This window comes from Canis lupus, chromosome 23 (assembly GCF_048164855.1).
Source record: "Canis lupus baileyi chromosome 23, mCanLup2.hap1, whole genome shotgun sequence".
Lineage (NCBI taxonomy): Eukaryota > Metazoa > Chordata > Mammalia > Carnivora > Canidae > Canis > Canis lupus.
The window spans coordinates 26,976,420-26,995,482 of NC_132860.1; the positions used below are offsets into that span (position 1 = coordinate 26,976,420).

General features: G+C 38.4%; 1 protein-coding gene across 8 annotated transcripts in view; it reads right to left on the reverse strand.

The window, feature by feature from the left end:
* Positions 1 to 19,063, reverse strand: part of FAM168A (family with sequence similarity 168 member A) — a 187,342-nt gene that overhangs the window by 77,565 nt on the left and 90,714 nt on the right. The window contains exon 2 of one of the 8 annotated variants that reach the window (XM_072794526.1): positions 10,373 to 10,442. The exons of the other annotated variants lie outside the window; for them this stretch is intronic. The gene's annotated coding sequence lies outside the window, so the exon portion shown is untranslated. The remainder of the gene's footprint in view (positions 1 to 10,372; positions 10,443 to 19,063) is intronic. 8 annotated transcript variants of the gene reach the window in all.

Consider the following 19,063-nt stretch of genomic DNA (forward strand, 5'->3'; position numbering starts at 1 on the left):
ATTAATTTATATAAAAACAAGAGCCCAGTGATGTCTGGGTGGCTCAGCTGGTTAAGCATCCAACTCATGGTTTCAGCTCAGGTCATGGTCTCAGGGTTGTTGGATGGAGCCTCATGTCTGGCTCTATGCTCAGTATGGAGTCTGCTAGAGATTCTCTCTCTCTCTCTCTCTCTGCCCCTCCCCCCAATAATAAATAAAATCTTAAAAACAAAAACCAAGAGCCCAAGTAAAGGAGAGGGGGAATGGAATTTTATCAGAACAAAGTTTTTCTATTTTACCGAAATTAATTTAGTTTGTATCTGTGGATTACAATAAATACAATAATTTGTAATAAATTAATATATTTAATTCCAAAACAAAGAAAATAACTTTTAAAATTTAATATAAGGGATCCCTGGGTGGCGCAGCGGGTTAGAGCCTGCCTTTGGCCCAGGGCGCGATCCTGGAGACCCGGGATCGAATCCCACATCGGGCTCTCGGTGCATGGAGCCTGCTTCTCCCTCTGCCTATGTCTCTGCCCCTCTCTCTCTCTCTCTCTCTGTGACTATCATAAATAAATAAAAATTTTAAAAAATGTTTAAAAAAATAAAACTTAAAAATTTAAAATTTAATATAAATTTCAACAATATCAGCAATTTAAAAAAAACAATGATATATATTACAATATGAATTAACTTTGAAAATATTATGCCAAGTAAAAACAGCCAGAGCAAAAGACCACACACTGTATGATTCTATTTATATGATATGTTCAGAAAAGGCAAATTATATGAGGCAGACAGTAGATATTTGGTTCCCTGGGACTTGGAGTAGGAATGGGATAGACAGCACACGGGAGCAAGGAATCTCTTTGGGGTAATAAAAATGGCCTACACCTGAATTTTGGTGATAGTTGCACAACTCTGTAAATTTACTAAAAGCACTGAATTTGTATATTTAAGAGTGAAATTTATCGGGCAGCCTGGATGGCTCAGCCGTTTAGCGCCGCCTTCAGCCCAGGGCCTGGTCCTGGAGACCGGGGATCGAGTCCCACATCGGGCTCCCTGCATGGAGCCTGCTTCTCCCTCTGCCTGTGTGTCTCTGATTCTCTTTCTCTGTGTCTCTCATGAATAAATAAATAAAATCTTAGAAAAAAAAAGTGAAATTTATCATATATATCTCAATAAAGCTGTTTAAAAATATGAATTGGTGGTTCAAGAAATAGTTACAGATATTTTATAAGCTAAAAGTAATTGTCATTTAGTTCAACACCTCCATTTTATACACATGAAGATACTTCCTGTGCCAGACTCTGCAAAGTGTTACAGATTCAGAGATAACAGGACACAATTTCTATCCCTGGGGTATTTACGTGAAAGAAAGATGGAAATTGACAATAGCAATATAGGACTGTTCTTACAGAGTGCTGAGAATTTAAAGAACAACTAACCAAGGGTGGGGGGAGGGGACGGAACACTATGACTACCATTAGGTGGCAAAACACTCAGTTAAAGGATTCTAATTCCCAGCCCATCTTGTAGTTAGGTGTGGCTATGTGACTTAGTTCTGCTCAATAAAATATAATTGAAATATTGTGTAGGTCTTCTGTTAAAGGCTACTTAAAGGGAACAGTGTTATCTGGCAGGGGTGCCCTGCTTTCTCCCCTTATTCCCCTTTTCTTGCTAGAATTAGGACATTATGATTGGAATTCATCAGCTTTCTTTTTCATGAAGTAACCTTGTGAATGGAAATCTCAAATCAAGGATTGCAGAAAGAGTCTAGGTCCTTGATGATTTCATGGAACAACCAGGTCAGGCTTGCACTACCTACTTCTCAACTTCTTTCATATGAGAGAATAAAACCCTGTATTTCCAAACCACTGTTATTTTAGAATATTGTAGCTGAACCTAATCCTATTTAATTGGGGGAGAGATATTGAAGATTTCAAAAGAATGTATCATTTGATCTGTTTTGAAGGATAACAGAAGTCTACAGAAGGAGAAGGGGAAGTAAAGGGCATTCATGAGATTATGCCATGAGAGAGCGAGGCTCAGAGAATGTCAGGTAGTTGTGAAGGTTGGAGCACAGAATCTGAGGGAAACCATGGCAAAGATATTAGTATCCTAGACCCTTTTCTCAATTGTGTCTATATAACTTTTAGGAAGAATCTCAAAAAGCCAGGTTAGGAATGGCTACGGCCATTTTGTGATCCCAGAGTTCTCTAAACCTCTGTTATCCATACTTATTGCAGCTGTAATTTGCTGGCCTCATTCTTTTCTTCCTGCTACAACTGAAGCGTCATGAGGTCAAAGGACCATATCTGCTTTATTCACTACTAAATTTCTAGAAAAGGGCCTGGTATAAAGCTCACTGAACATTTGTTGACTAGTCAAGATGAATAAATTAATGGGTAAATAAAAAGAAATTCTTCATTGAAATTCAATAGCTTAATATCATTAACTTCCTCCTACCGAACAAATTTAAGAAAACTCAGTTTTACCGTTTTTTTTTTAATTCTTTTACTATGATGATACACAAAGAAGGCCAATTTTTATAGTAGCTGCCTACTTCTTTTTTTTTTTTTTCTGCCTACTTCTTTATACGGTCTGCTAAATGTAATCAAACTGCACATCAGATTTCCACATTTTACTGTTCTGTATATATCATTTCATCTCAGAAAATGTTTCCATTTAAAGGTGAAATGGAGAACTCTGATTTCTAGGATCTGCCAAGAGGATCTCAATATCAAAAAGGTTTCCAGTTAACAGGAAGATCTTTTCATGCAAAACCTCAATAACCACCTCTTGTGCCTACCTGTAAATGATATGCTCATCTGCAAAATGTCACATTTTAACTACTAGAACATTCAGCCCACTGAAATAGCTTTAAGAAAATGACTTTTTTGCTAATCAAAAACACAACATAATTGTCTCTCAAGCCAAATGCTTGCAAATAATACAAAATTTCTTCTCAAGGATTTTTTTTAAGAGCAAACAAATTTCAGAGGAAATCTCCCTTAATATAGAATCCAATTATTCATTAAACCTCACAAGAACTTGGGACTTACCTTGTGTCATTTTATGCCCTTAAAAGAGCTCATCTTAGTGGGAAAACAGTTGTACATAAGAATTACTATAATAAAAGTGCTGTATTAAAACAGTGTTTAAAACAAAGCAAGGATGTCATTTTGCTTGGCAGAAGGATTAAGACAAGCTTTCATAGTGTAGCAGTTTTATAGCTTAAAAGGATGGTGCAAAAAAAAAAAAAAAAGGGATGGTGTGGTGCAAGAGTTACCAATTACTATCTTGCTGATAAACAGAATCAGAGAAGTTAAATAATTTGTTCAAGATCCCATAGATAGCCAGTGTAAAGCCAGGGACTAAAATGTGGGTCTTCACATCCCAAGTCCAGTCCTTCCCATGACATCATGCTATTTCATAATCTAGATATGATACCTAAAATGGCTGTACTTTCAAAATGGTTTTTTCCTGCCTTCACACTTTATAATCCAGCAAATTTTATCTTCTTTGAGTTCCCCTGAACATGCCATACTCTCTTGCCTCGGAGTCTTTCCACACCCTGTTCTCTGTGCCTTGAAATACCACCCTTCTCCATCATTCAGGGGTTCTCACTAATCTACCCTCTTTCTTTCCTTTTTTTTTTAAAGATTTATTTATTTGTTTGTTTATTTATTTATTTATTTATTTATTTATTCATTCATAGAGATGCAGAGAGAGAAAGAGAGGCAGAGACACAGGCAGAGGGAGAAGCAGGCTCCATGCAGAGAGCCTCACGTGGGACTCGATCCAGGGTCTCCAGGATCACACCCTGGGCTGCAGGCGGCACTAAACCGCTGCGCCACCGTCTACCCTCTTTCTTAATCTGGATAATTCCTACTCTTCTTTTCAGGTCTCAATTAGATGCTACTTTCACTGGGAAGCTTCTGTAGTATTTATCATACTCTAACATAATATCACACTGCCAACTCCTGCCTAGCCCATGAAAGCAAAGATTTGTTTTCCTAGAGTTTCATTCCTACTATGTAGCACAAAGTTAGGCACACAGTATGTTTTTGGAAACTATTTGCTGAACAAACTGACTGCATACCACAGTTTCACAATGACATAATATCTTAAATTATCACATACCACTGGGTGTTATTCTGTATGTTGGTAAATTGAACACCAATAAAAAATAAATTTATTTTTAAAAATGGGGAAAAAAATAAAATAAGATTATCACATACCTCTAAAGTATGTTGGGAGGAAGAAATTAAACAATATATGTTTTGCCAGAGTACACTCAATGAATGGTGACTTTTTCATTACTGCATCTAGAGAAACCTACTCATCACGTGTGGTTTTCAATGGCTTGGATCCACAATGTCTACAGGGATGCCCAGGACTCTGGACTGTCCTCTTTCTGGGTTTAAGGTTTTAAAAGGGTAATTAGCCTCAAAAGACTACGAGGAGCATTAATTTCACCTTGAGGTTATCTGCTACAGGAAGGCAATTATCTCATCTATGACATGGAAATACTACCATTTAATCTAAAGAACTGCTGTGAAGATGAATAGGGAGCCATGAAAGATTTAAAGTAAAAAGAACAAAGTGACATACCATATTTGTGTTTTAGAATGATATTTCATGAGAAGATGGAGGATGCATTGGTAGAAAAGAAAGAAGGTTTCAACTAGAAAGTAAGAATGGAAATACAAAGGAAAGAAAGAACATAGAAATTATTTTGAGTCATAACTTATAGGATTTAGAAACTTTCTGTATGCAGGGCTCAATGAGGAGAAAATAAGGGGTTTCAAAGTAAGCACTGAAAGATAGCATTCATTTTTTTCTAAAGATTGTATGTATGTATTTATGAGAGAGAGAGAGAGAGAGAGCAAGAGAGAGAGCATGCACACACGAGTGGGGGTCGGGAGGAGGCAGATGGAGAAGTAGATTCCTCACTGAGCAGGGAGCCCAATGTGAGGCTCAATCCTAGGACCTTGGGATCATGACCTAAGGTGAAGGCAGATGCTTAACTGACTGAGCCACCCAGGTGCCCCTAAGTGGCCTTCATTTTTGAACAAGCAGAGGCAAAGATGTACAATGAACACCTGGAATCAATATGATCTGAGATGATGGTTGCTGTGAACTAACTACCCACCAACCATTAGCTCAGCAGTAGTCCAACAAGGATATAAAGGCAAGTAAGGAATGAAGGAACATGGAGAAAGAATAACAGGTCAGCAGAATATGCTGTCAGATATAATTCAGAGCCAAGTAGGGCTTCCAGAAAGCATGTCTTTAGAACCTTCTCAGTCATTAAAGGAGCAAGCCTGCTTGGCCCCTAGTATGCTTGCTTGCTTCCTTTCTTCAGTCAACAAACCTTCAACAGGTATTTATGTTATACCAGGCCCAGTACCAACATTATTATGTTACATACCCTAAAGGACCTTGGAGCTAGCAGAGTAGGGAAATGTAGAGTCATATAAGGACATTCAGATGCTTTGGTAGAGACAAGCATAAGGATCTAAAGAACCTAACTCCATGCACCCCCTTCTCCAGGGTGTCTTTCCTAAATATTATTATTGGCTAATATTTATAGAATGCTTCCTAATAGCCTGGTATCCTTCTTAGAGCTTTACATATGTTAACTCTTTTAATTTTCATAACAACCCTATGAAGTAAATAATTATTCCCTTTTTACCAATGGGGAAACTGAACAGCCGGCCTATGATGAACTCTCTCCTTTGAGCTCCCATAGTCCTCACAAAGCATTTTATATTCTCACATAGTACTTTGTATCATCAGCTTTTAAAAAATGCTCCTTGGGATCCCTGGGTGGCTCAGTGGTTTGGCGCCTGCCTTTGGCCCAGGGCGAGATCCTGGAGACCTGGGATCAAGTCCCATGTCAGGCTCCCGGCATGGAGCCTGCTTCTCCCTCTGCATGTGTCTCTGCCTCTCTCTGTGTGTCTTTCACGAATGAATAAATAAATAAAATCTTAAAAATAAATGAATAAATAAATAATAAAATAAAAAATACTCTTTGAGCATAAATCCATAATTTATTCATGTCTTTATTTCCCAAAGAGCCCAGCACAGGACCGAGTATACGTTACAGGTATTCAGTATTTGCTGAACATCAAAATAACTCTAATTGTCCAAGTTTTACATCAGATCCTTAAAAAAGCAGTAATTTCTTATTCATTCAGGAAGTCCATAATAAGTATTCACTCTGAGCCAATTACTGGTGTCAGGTATAAGCTAAATAGAAATAAACCAGACACAGAGCCTACTATCAAGTTTATGGTGGCAAGCACTAATGTCATCTATTGTCTAAGATGAGCTCTATTTTCTTCAGATACTAAAACCAGAGATATATGTGTGTCTTCTTAAACTACCAGTTGAAAGAATAAATGAATGAATGACAGGCACTCTGAACCTTGAACTAGACCTTGCTTTGGCCACTAGGAAGCTCAGAGTTGAATTTGCTACCAAATCTTAGCAATAAGCAGGAATTTACGGTACTAAATTTACCTTAGTTTCATTTATTCTGCTTTCCTTATTTTTCCCTTCATTGTAAATCTCTTTATTTACTTTTGATCCTATTATATTTTGAATATTTGAAAAACTAATTCCCTTTAGGGGCAAAAAAGAAAGATGGGCATAGAGAATTTAATCATTCAAACTGCAGATGGTGTGATCAGTCTCCTTACTTTGTCCAGATGCTCTGTCGAAGATCTGAATACAAACCAGGCAGAATGTGCAAGTTAGAGGAGTGTAGATCTCAACTGTTCTGCCTCTAAGCTCTAATAAAGGGACGGGGGTCTCTGCTGAGGAAACATATTGCTTCAGAGAAAGCCCCCCACTTTTAAGGTTTAAACCCCCTCATTTATGGCTAGGAAGGTTCTGGAACAAGACCACATTGAACTAGACACGGACTACTGTCTCTGACTTACCAGGAGCAAGTCTCTTACAATCTGTTTCCTTATCTAATCCTATATACCTCTCAAGGCTGTTCTGAATCAGATATCAAAACATTTACTTAAATATACAGGAGTACACAAATGTAAGATATTGGGGAAAAGGGGGATCATTATTTATAATTCAATGTGAGAATGGTCAACTAGTTTAGGCAAGTAGTCTTATAGGCACTGGACACTCAAAACACTGGAGCTTTTTTTGTTTGTGGTGGTAAAATATTACCATAAAATTTATCATTTTAATCATTTTTAAGTGTACAGTTCTGAAGTATAAAGTACATTCACATTGTTGTGCAACTATCACCACCATCCATCTCTAGAACTTTTTCATCTTCCCCAACTGAAACTCTGTACCTATTAAAGACTAACTCCCCATTTTCTCCTTCCCCCAGCAACCACCATCTTACCTTCTGTCTCTATGAATTTAACTATTCCAGGAATCTCATAAGAGGAATTATATATGTCCCTTATGACTAGCTTATTTCACTTAGCATAATGTTATCAAAGTTTATCTGTTATACCATGAAAATGCTGGTTTTTAAAACATTCCAGACTTTCTATTTTAGATAAAGATGATCACAAACTGTAAGTCTGACCACCACTTACTAGCTTTTCAAGATAAAATCAAAAGCTCACTGCAGCATTTTTTTTTCCCCCTCAAGTGCCATTGGATTTCCAAATTGATTTGTAATCTGGAACAACTATTTCTGAATAGATCCTTCAGATGAAGCAACCCACTCCCCTGAAAATAAATTCCAGCATGTTCATTAGGAAGCAAAATGACTCTCAGAAAAAAGGACAAAGTAGTATTTATGTTTGAATAAAGAAATTAATGCTTAGAACAAGATACCAATCTGCTTTGGTATTGCCAAACATATTTTCTTGCAGAATAAGTATGCATCGTCTGGTTTTTATAATACATTCATAAATGTTTCTTATTCCAAAGTAGCATGTTTTTAATATTTGCAAATAAATGTATATTATCCACATGGATTTTTTTAATCCAGTAAATCGTATCTTTTTTTTTTTCAGTAAATCATATCTTATTCCAAATGTCATTGGAAGAACCAATGTGAATAATCTTACTACAAACAATTAGAAAAGACCACCTCCTTCTCAATTGAGAATATCATTAGCTGCGGCACTCACTCCCACCCCAGAACTCCTAGGCCATTCCTCATCTCCCAGACTTTACTCCTTTGTGGCTCTGTACAATGTATTTTCTGATTCTCATCTCTCTCCCCTCTTCATCTCCTGACTTTTTCCTTTTTTTTTTTTTTTTTTTTTTATTTATGATAGTCACACACACAGAGAGAGAGAGAGAGAGAGGCAGAGACATAGGCAGAGGGAGAAGCAGGCTCCATGCACCGGGAGCCCGACGTGGGATTCGATCCCGGGTCTCCAGGATCGCGCCCTGGGCCAAAGGCAGGCGCCAAACTGCTGCGCCACCCAGGGATCCCTCTCCTGACTTTTTCCACTGTACCCTTTGGATCTCAAGATTAGCAAATCTCTGTATCTTCAATCTCTTCTGTGAATCTCACCCTTGCCTTCTTGCTCTAAGTGAAATCTGGCAGTCCCAGACAATGTACCCTCTGCAGCCCTAGCAAATGGAGCTGTTTTTTCTCTCACTCCCCATCTACTACTGGGACTTGAACTTGCAGCCTATTATTTCCATTTATTCCTTAAAGACTGTGGTTCCTAGCAAACTATTGTTATTCTCTCCAATACCATTCTTGCCATAATTCTTGGTAATTGCAATAACTATATAAATAATAGTTATAACATATTGCTCTCCCAGTTACCAGACCTCCTCTTCTCTGTTATCTTGAATTCCATCCTACATCAGCCTCTCATTCCCATGGTTATATTTTTTACCCTGTCATTACCAATAACTGTCAATCTTCTATAATCCTAATTCCAAATTATCTCATTCTCCAATCACTGTCTCTTACCTTTCCAGTTCACTCACTATAGTTACTCCAACTCTAACAATCCTTTAGGCTCTAAGGACATTCAATCTACTGATTCCATCTGCATTTAATTTCCATCACCTTCCTCATAGGCTTACTTCCCTCCTAATTCTGGCTAGTTTAAATTCCATGGTCAATTTTTATAATCCCTCCGTTGGCCCTGACCACTTATATTAACACTAGTTTGATTAAACCACAGCCCTGGTTAAATGCAATTCACCATCTACTCACTGCCTATACTGGCACAGGTCTTGGGAGTGCAAGGGGGAAACAAACACAACTATGTTCACTAAAGTTAAACTTTAAACTTATGATCACTATTTTTGTGTAGGCTCTAAATGGAACATGACAATCATTCTGTGTTTGCCAAGACTATTTACTTTCCTAGACTATTTCATGCTTTCTATGCTCCTAACCTCACTAGTTATTTTGTCACCTAGTAATTTTGCTTATTTGTCTAAATAAAATCAATCACCCAAAAGTGAACTTTCACAAGCTCCCACCATATTTACCTACCAAACTGCATCTGTGCGCATACACTCTAAACTTCTCCCCTATTACCATAAGTACCAGTTCCTATCCAAGCCTCCACAGATGCACCATATTCTATCCCCTCACCAAACAAAGGATGTTACACTGGTTATCTCTCTTCTTTTTCTCCTGCATTATCAGGTTTTCCCCTTTCTTCAGGTTTATTCCTATTAGTATCCGCTCCTTTTGTCTTGTCTAAAAAAACAAATTAAAAAAATAACAAAACCCCTTTATTCCATATAACACACCAGTTACCAGTCGATTTCTCTACTTTCCTTCACTGAACAATGCTTCTAGAAAGAGCTATCTTTATTTGCTTTCTCTCACTTTCCTTTCATTCTTTTGAACCTACACCAATTGAATTTTCATTTCCACCATACCACCACAACTGCTTATCAAAGTCACCAGTGACCACTACCATCTTCCTTGCTACTTCCAGCAGAGTATGACCTAGTTGATCACTTTCTCCCACTTTTAAACACTTTCTTCACTTGGCTTCCAGACACAATACTCACTGAGTTTTGGTGGAGTTGATCCCTCCTCCAATTATTCTGGCAGTTTATTCTCAGTATCTAAACTTTGTGGTGGGGCAGCCCGGGTGGCTCAGTGGTTTAGCACTGCCTTCGGCCCAGGGTGTGATCCTGGAGACCCAGGATCGAGTCCCACGTCGGGCTCCCTGCATGGAGCCTGCTTCTCCCTCTGCCTGTGTCTCTGCCTCTCTCTCTCTCTCTGTGTCTCTCATGAATAAATAAATAAAATCTTTAAAAAAAAAAAAATAAAAAAAAAAATAAACTTTGTGGTGGCCTAGGATCAAGTCTTGGGCCTCTTCTCTTTTGCATCTCTATGCATTCCCAAGGTCATTTCATCTAATCTCATGAATGCAAATACCATCTATATTTTTATATTCACTCACCCTCTCCCCTGAAATTTGTTTCTCCTGAAGTCTTTTCCCAGTTCAGTTAATGCCAACTCCATCCTTTCAACTGCAAAGATCAAAATTTTGGAGTCACTCTTCACTTCTCTTTTACTTATATCTCACCAGTCCAATTGCTATATCTCACAACTAGCCCAATAGCAAATCTTTTTCAGTTCTACCTAAAAATCAATTCTCACTACTCCCACTTCCACCATCTTAATTTAAACCACTAACATCTCTCACCAGGATTGATGCAACTGCCTCCTAACTGGTTTCCCTGCTTTGAGATCTATCCTGTCTTCCATCTATTGTCAACACAGTAGTCTGAATCTATGAAAACATAAAAAAGTTGTATCATGTAATTCTTCCCATCAATGACTCCCCATCTTACTCCATGGAAAAGCTGAGTCTTTCCTAGGATCTAGAAGACCCAACAAGATCTGCTCCCATCACAACCTTTCAACCTCTTCTATTACTCTCCCCCACTTTGATCACTTCATTTCAGCCACCCTGGCCTCCTGCCATTCCTTAAAACATACCAACTCTGGCTTCTCAGTCTTGGCACTTGCTATTCCCCACCCCTTGAATATTCTTCTTCCAACTCATTCTCTCATCTTCTTCAAGTCTTAATCAAAAGTCACCCTCTCAACTGAGGCCTTCCTTGGCTCCTTATTTAAAAGTTCAAACCTTTACCCCCAACACTATAGTTTTCCCTTCTTTGAGTTTTCCTCCTTCCCACTTGTCTACCACATTTAATATTTTAATTTTTATCTTGTTAATTATTTGTCTTCACCCAAAAAATGTAAGCTCCATGACAGTAAATATTCGCATCTGTTTTGTTCATTGTTGTACTCCTAATGCCTTAGAACAGTGCCCAGAACATGGCAGCTAATTTGAGAGATTCCCCTTGTTCTGTGACTCAGGTGACACACATATTAGGGATAATAAGAGCTTCCATTAGTCACTGCCTACTACGTGTCAGATGCTGATTCCAGTTGATCTGACTGATGTTTTTACATTTACTCATTGTAACAATCCTGAGTTTTCAGGAACCAGTTGTTGATTAAAAAACACACAGCCATCCCAAAAACAGAAAGGAGATCTGATCAGACATTACTTATGATACTATTGTTCTAATGGGAAGCAGTCCTATGAATGGTCATCCATGTGGTAGAATGCCTTCATGTTTATATAGCACTTAACTCAAGGGCTGCTCTTACTTGGCTTCTATTTCACAGTCTTACATGACACAATTCTTCCCACTAGATTAAGAGTTCCTCAGAAACTCGCCTTTCACTTCTCCAGCCTTGGAATCCAGTTAGCACTGAGTAGACTCTCATAAATGTTTATCAAACTAAACTGAATAATTGCATGAAACATTTATTCTTTCATCTTTATTAACAAAACTAATCTTTTGGCAATACTGTGTAACATGCTCAAGGATGCATACCCTTTCAGTGACAGACCAGAGATGTGAACTCAAGTTCCCTATTCTTTCTCCTATACAACAGTGTTGTTATACAAAAATAACTGACTGAACACTGAGTCTATCTCCAATTTCATACCATATGTAGGAAGTAGATCCTTCACCCCAGCTATACTCTGAGAAAAGACATCACAGATGGAATCTTCAGAAGGCAAGCCAAGTTCCTGAACCCCATTTACCGGCAAATCCCACAGTCAAGCATTTTGCCCAACTCTTCTCCCTTCCCATCCCCATGGTTCACTTCCTTTTATTCCTTTGTGTTCTTATCTGCCTGCCAAATTAGCATTTGAAGCTCCTGGAGGGCAAAGGCCATATCTTACTTTTATTTCTATTCCTCTAGCACAATCTTAGCACTTAAGAGTTACTTTGTGAATGTTAAATTTAAAATGCTAAAAGCTAAAATAAATTAAAAGATCAATTTTTTTTTTTTTTTTTTTTACTTTCCAAAGCATTTCTGCAATCACTCAACAACTCACTGGGGAATCAGACTGGGATTAGCCTCTACTTACAAATTTACTTTAGAGTTTACCCTTACTTTAGAGTGTAGATTCCTTACACTCTAAACCCAGTGTTCTTTCCCTTCACATCATAATGTTCACTATCCTTCTTAGAGTCAAGAAGATGGTTGAGGCAAGGAAGAAGGATTAGATTGACAAAAAGACTATTACATGTTTAAATTTTCATTTAATAACATAAACAGCAAGTATGACATCCATATCAGAGCCAAGTGACTCCGTTTAAAATAAGCCCACACACAAAAAATAAAAATAAAATAAATAAAAATAAAAATAAAATAAGCCCACATCTAATGACTGTCTACTCTGGGTTATTTGTTACGTAAATCTCTATAGATGACGAAAAAAAAAAAAGATCTTTTGTTTGTGCTTATGGAGCTCATAGTGTAGTAGCAAAAATGAAACCCAAACACTCAAAGCTTAAAATTCTGATGGCAGACAAACTGAGAGAAGCCACTCGAACTCTTAGTTCCAAATAATAAAAGATAGGCTAAAGGAATTTTACATGTAACTTGTATACCTATACAACTTTTTTTTTAATTATTTATTTATTTATTCATGAGAGAGAGAGAGACAGAGAGACAGAGACACAGGCAGAGGGAGAAGCAGGCTCTAAGCATAGAGCCTGACATGGGACTCAATCTGGGGTCGGCGCTAAACTGCTGCGCCACCTGGGCTGCCTACCTATATAACTATTTCAAGAGTTTGGGAGGAAAGGGTTTCTAGGACTGTGTGTGTTTTCGGTTGTTGTAATTGCGGCTTTTTAAAAAAGGAGTAATGTGATTTACCATGAAAACTGTGGCAAAATTTAAGAAGGGAATGGGCCTGGGGACTCAGAGATGAGGAAAAGGAAGAAAGAACAAGAGAAGTGAAGACAAGACCAAAGGCTTAAACCTTCTCCTACTTGAAGCTTCACAGATCCTTCCAGGTAGAACTAATGATTGTGTTCTGTTCAAACATATCTGGTGACAAGTCGCATTCTAGACTTGCTTCAAGTTAGACCTGGTTGTTCACATGTGTGCTTCTCTCCTGGGCTATGAGTTTTGTGAAAGCAGAGGCTATCTTGTTAACCTACGGAGTTCCCCAAAACAGGGCCAAGCACACCAGTAGCATACAGTTTAATTAATGGAAAAGGACCAAAGAATGTTGGAGCTTGGCAGGACCTCAAAGATCATTTAATTCAAGCCCTTCATTTTGCAACAGAGAAAAGAGAGACCAAGTGACTTCCTCAAAGTTAAACAGTAAGTCAGTAGCAGATCCAGGACTGGACCTCAGGCTTCAGACTCCCTATCCAGAAGAATGGCAGTTAGGCTGTTTTTGTTTGTTTGTTTTTTACCTGAAGCACAAGAGATCTCCTCTGCTTACTGTTTAATTCAAAGACCACTGGGCCCTTGCGATGGGAGGCCAGAGACTGAATCAGGAATTGGTGTATTCTAAACAGTTGAGACTCTGAGTATCAGGCCAAGTCCTTTGTCTCAGGAAAGGCTCAAAAAAGGAGGCAGAACCATCCTTGTTTGATGCAAAGGCCCCAGGAAGCCCTGGGTTACAGGCCTGGGCACAGGATCAGGAAGAGTTTTGCTGTGATGAATCTGAAGAAACTGGGGTGGGGGGGTGGGGGGGGTGGGCGGGGACAAAGGAGGGATGATAGGAGCAATGGAGAGATTCCTGCCCAACAGTACCAACACAGAGAAAGCATGCCTGGTGAAAAGGAAAGAGACTGTATTAGAAGCTAAAGGCTCAGGAAATGTAAGAGAGGGTAATTTCAGGACATAGCAAAGACTCCCCAGGGAAGCACCTGTCTAATTTGAGGCTTAACGGTATAGACATAACAAAAAAATCAAATTGGAGACAATGTGTGATGCCAAGAATAATCCAATTGAGAATAATGTAGCTTGAGTGAGCCAAGCCCCCTCACTCTCCATCACAGCTTCTGGCCCACTCACTACCACCCTCCATCAGAATTAACCAGGGTAGTTATTTAAAACAGTTTTACAAATAGTTTGATTTAAAAATTGGCAAAGAACTTGAACAGACATTTCTCCAAAGAAGATACACAAATGGCCAACATTCATATGAAAAGATGCTCAACATCACTAATTATCAGGGAACTGCAAATCAAAACCACAGTAAGATACCACCTCACATCTGGTAGAATGGCTACTATAAAAAAAAATAAAGAAAAAAAACCAACAGAAAATAACAAGTTGGCAAAGATGCAGAGAAACTGGAACCCTTGTGCACTGTTTTTGGGAATGTAAAATGGTACAGCTGCTATGGAAAACAGTATGGAAGTTCCTCAAAAAGTTAAAAATAGATCGAGCAATTCCATTTCTAGGTCTAGATCCAAAAGAACTAAAAACAGGATATTGCAGAGATATTTGCATAACCATGTTCCAGTGCAGCATTATTCACAACAGCCAAGAGGGAGAAGCAATCTGAATGTCCACTGACAAATGATTGGATAAGGAAAATGTGGTATATACATATATATGCAATATATTATTAAGTTTTTAAAAAGATGAAAATCCTGTCATATGCTACAACATGGATAATCCTTGAGGACATTATGCTAAGTAAAATAAGCCAGACACAAAAAGCAGATAATGCATAATTCCACTTATATGAAGTATCTACAGTAGTCAAACTCTTAGAATGTAGAATGGTTGCCAGGAGCTTTGAAGGATAGGGAGCTGCTGTTTAATGGGTATAGTTTCTGTTGTGCAAAAGGAAAAGTACTAGAGATGTGTTGTATGTATAGTTAACGCTACTGTACTACACACTCAGAAATAGTTAAGATGGTGAAGCTTATGTTCTGAATTATTTATCCCCTCCCCCACAGAGTTTTAGGTCCCATATCAAAACTACTAATTCAGACCACCTGAGAATCAGAATGCTAAACAAGCTTCCCCCCAGATATTTCTTTTTTTTTCCCCCAGATATTTCTGATAGATGGTCAAGTTCAGAAGCCACTTGCATAAAACTAAAGGCCAACCTTTATTTTGGCACCTGAGGCACTTCATGAGCCCATCCCTCGCCCCTTTCTCTTTTCTCATCACTGTCTCCACCTCAGGCTTCACTCTCTTTGCCCTCTATCCTGGGCACCCAAGAGGTACTAGAGAATCACTGTCCAATCTCAACTCTCTACAATAACAGAAATGTTCGGGCGGGGGGTGGGGGTGACTGGGTGACAGGCACTGAGGTGGGCACTTGACGGGATGAGTACTGGGTGTTATTCTATATGTTGGCAAATTGAACACCAATAAAAAATAAATTTATAAAAATAAAAAAATAACAGAAATGTTCTACATCCGTAGTATCCAATATAGTAGCTATTAGCCACATATGGCAACTGAGTACCTGAAATGTGGCTGTTAGCTACCATATTGAATAACACAGGACTAGAGTAATTGTTAGGACCCTAGAAAATAAAGAGGGGCAATGGTAAATAAACTCCATTTAACCTTTTTTCTCACCTATTATCAAAGTACATTCATTCATTTATTCATTTAACAAACAGTCATTGCTTACTATATACTAAGTACCACTCTAGGTGCTAAGGAAATAGCACTGAACAAACAGACAAACATCTTTGTCCTCAGGAAGCTTATGTTCTAATGAGGCCGTAGAGTATCATGGTTAAAAGCAAGGAATGAAGCCAAAGAGCTCAGGTTCAGATTATGACTCCACTGCTAACCAGCTATGTGTTCTTTGAAAATCATTTCATGTCCTCATGCCTCAATGTTTTAATCCATAATATGGAGATGATAATAGTACTACCACCTAACAGGATTTCTATATGGATTAAATTAATTCACCTATGTTGAGTGCTTAGAATAGTGCCCAACATAGAAGAACTACCTCTTACTATTACTGATATATTTTGTTATTATCATGAGTGAGGAACAACAAGATTAACAAATAGCAAAAACTATGACCGTATGGCAGAAAAATAAAGCAGGGTAAGGGAACAGGGAGTGACAGGATAGGGATAACAACTGTTATAAGGATAGTTAGGGAAGCCTCACAGAGGCTGAGAAAAGACCTGAAAGAGGAGGAAAACAAGCCATGCAGGTATCTCAGGAAGAATTTAATCTCCCTGTGAGGTACTTAGTATTACTAACATCATTTCATAAATGGGACAACAGAGCTTCAGACTAAGGAACCCATCTGAAGTCACATAGCTTATAAATGACTAAGCCTTAGAGTCAAATCTGGAACTGATGGACTCTAATTTCTTCTCCACTACTGGACCCTGTTTGACTTTTATTCCTTTCTGCAGTGAAACAATACCAATGCATCCTTTTCACATCAGTTTCCCCTTCTGGCACTGAAGTTTACAAATTCATTCAAGCTAGACAAGCTCTGTGAGTTAATGAGTTGCTTATGGGCACAAGCCATTATAACCCATCCTGACCACTTCACATGCACTCTCACCCACCACCTCCTAAGCAGCTCCACACCAGGAGCTCCCCATGTTAACTGAAGGCTGTGCATAGAAAACAGGCATTTATCAAGACCAACAAGCCTCAAATACCAGGAAGAAGAGGTAAATTATACATCAGAGATAAAGGCTACTTCCAGCCAGGCCTTTGAGGGAAAAAAAAAAACTCTGCTAGATGTGCACTGTGGGAAAACTATGATCAAAAGTTAGATTCAATCTATTGAACCTTTGTAATCTAAATTTGGTACACAGAGCAACAGAACTAAGAAAAAACTCAAACCTCGATATCCTCACTTTACCTGTAAAGAAATCAGTGATTCAAAATATTTTTAACAACATTTTTTCTGTGTGTTCTACCTATGTTCACGAAATCTCTGTGAAAACATTGGCAATTATTATAGAAAATTATTATTGCTGCCAGGAGCAGTGGATCCCAGGCCTCCTCTACAACTTTCTAGAAGTCACTTCTGCTTCCTAGGCCCTAGTTCTTTCATCAGTTAGAAGAAGTTAGACTAGATATCCTTTAAAGGTTCCATTTTGAGCCTTTATAGCACATTATGCCATAGTAATGACACAGTACCCCTGTACCTTCACAATCAGACCCAAAACTCATTCATTTAATAAAAATTTATGTAAGCAAGGCACAGAAAATACAAATATGCTAAATAACCTCACTCATATAAACATTTCAGAACTCTGTTCCTACTAAAAACAAAACTTGGTTATAGAATTCTGTGGTTTTCTTTTTTTTTTTAAAGATTTATTTATTAATTTGAGAAAGAGTGTGTGTGCATGTGCAAGTAGGGGAGGGACAGAGAGAGAAAATCTGAAGCAGATTCCATGCTGAATGCAGAGCCTGATGCGAGACTGGATCCCAGAACTGCAAGATCATGACCCGAGCCAAAACCAAGAGTTAGTTGCTTAACCGAATGAGCCGCCCAGGCGCCCCAGTTTTATTTTTCTTCTAGGGATCCCTGGGTGGCGCAGCGGTTTGGCGCCTGCCTTTGGCCCAGGGTGCAATCCTGGAGACCCGGAATCGAATTCCACGTCAGGCTCCCGGTGCATGGAGCCTGCTTCTCCCTCTGCCTGTCTCTGCCTCTCTCTCTCTCTCTCTGTGTGACTATCATAAATGAATTAAAAAAAAAATTTTTTAAAAAGGAAGTTTTATTTTTCTTCTAATCACACTTGAGGGTTGTGGATCTTTTATTATCATATACTAAACAACCCTTCCCAAAACAACAACAAAATTCCCCCTATTAAATCATAGCTCACACTTACATTCCCCTCCTTTAAATGACTCATAGCCTGAACTCTATAAAGGACATCTAGTCTGAACTCTTTATGGGTTTTCCCTCCAAGTACTAAATAGTGGGAGCACCTCTAGAGTTCTAGACATGTCTTTTCCTTACAAAAAACCATTAGTTCTCTGAGAACTGACCTAACATCTTATTTTTCTTTGCATCCCCAATAAGACCTTTTTATAATTTATTTATAATCCATACCGAGACTAATCCAAAAGAATGTGAAGTGGTTCATCTTATTAAGATATAAAAATAAGGGGTGACTGTGTGGCTCAGTCACTTAAGCATCCTACTCTTGATTTCAGTTCAGGTCATGATCTCAAGGTTGTGAGATCAAGCCCTGAGTTGGGCTCAAGCACTGACTGTGGAGCCTGCTTAAGATTTTCTCTCCTTCACCCTTTGCCCTTCCCCTCTCCTCTCTAAAATATATATACATAAAATAAGACAGTTTAAAATAAAAACCAGCTGGGACATAGGTTCCAAATCAAATAATCAAAATTCAGGTCCAATGTCTACCATTTATCTACCATGTGATTACTGGCAAGTTAAACCCTTCTAGTCAGCTTGTTCATCTGTAAGTAAAGACGTATACAATCCCATCTCTCTCAGACAGTAAATCACAGAAGTTAACAAAAATTGCTGTCCGGCTAGGCCCTATTAACTAGATTCCAATCAGAGCTCCATCACATATTAACTGTGTGATCTTGGGTACCTTACTTAATCTCTTTGGGTTTTAGTGTCTTCAGCTGTTTCAAAAGGTGGTAACATTACTTTTATAGCTGATATAAGAGTTAAGAGAAATAATACATGTAAAGGATTTAGCACAGTGTCAGGCACACAATAAGTACTCAATAAAAAGTAAGTACTCATAGTAGGCATCATCTCTAGGTTGTTTAGAAATATGTGTTATATAAGGTGGGGGGAAAAGGCTCTAAACTTTAAGTG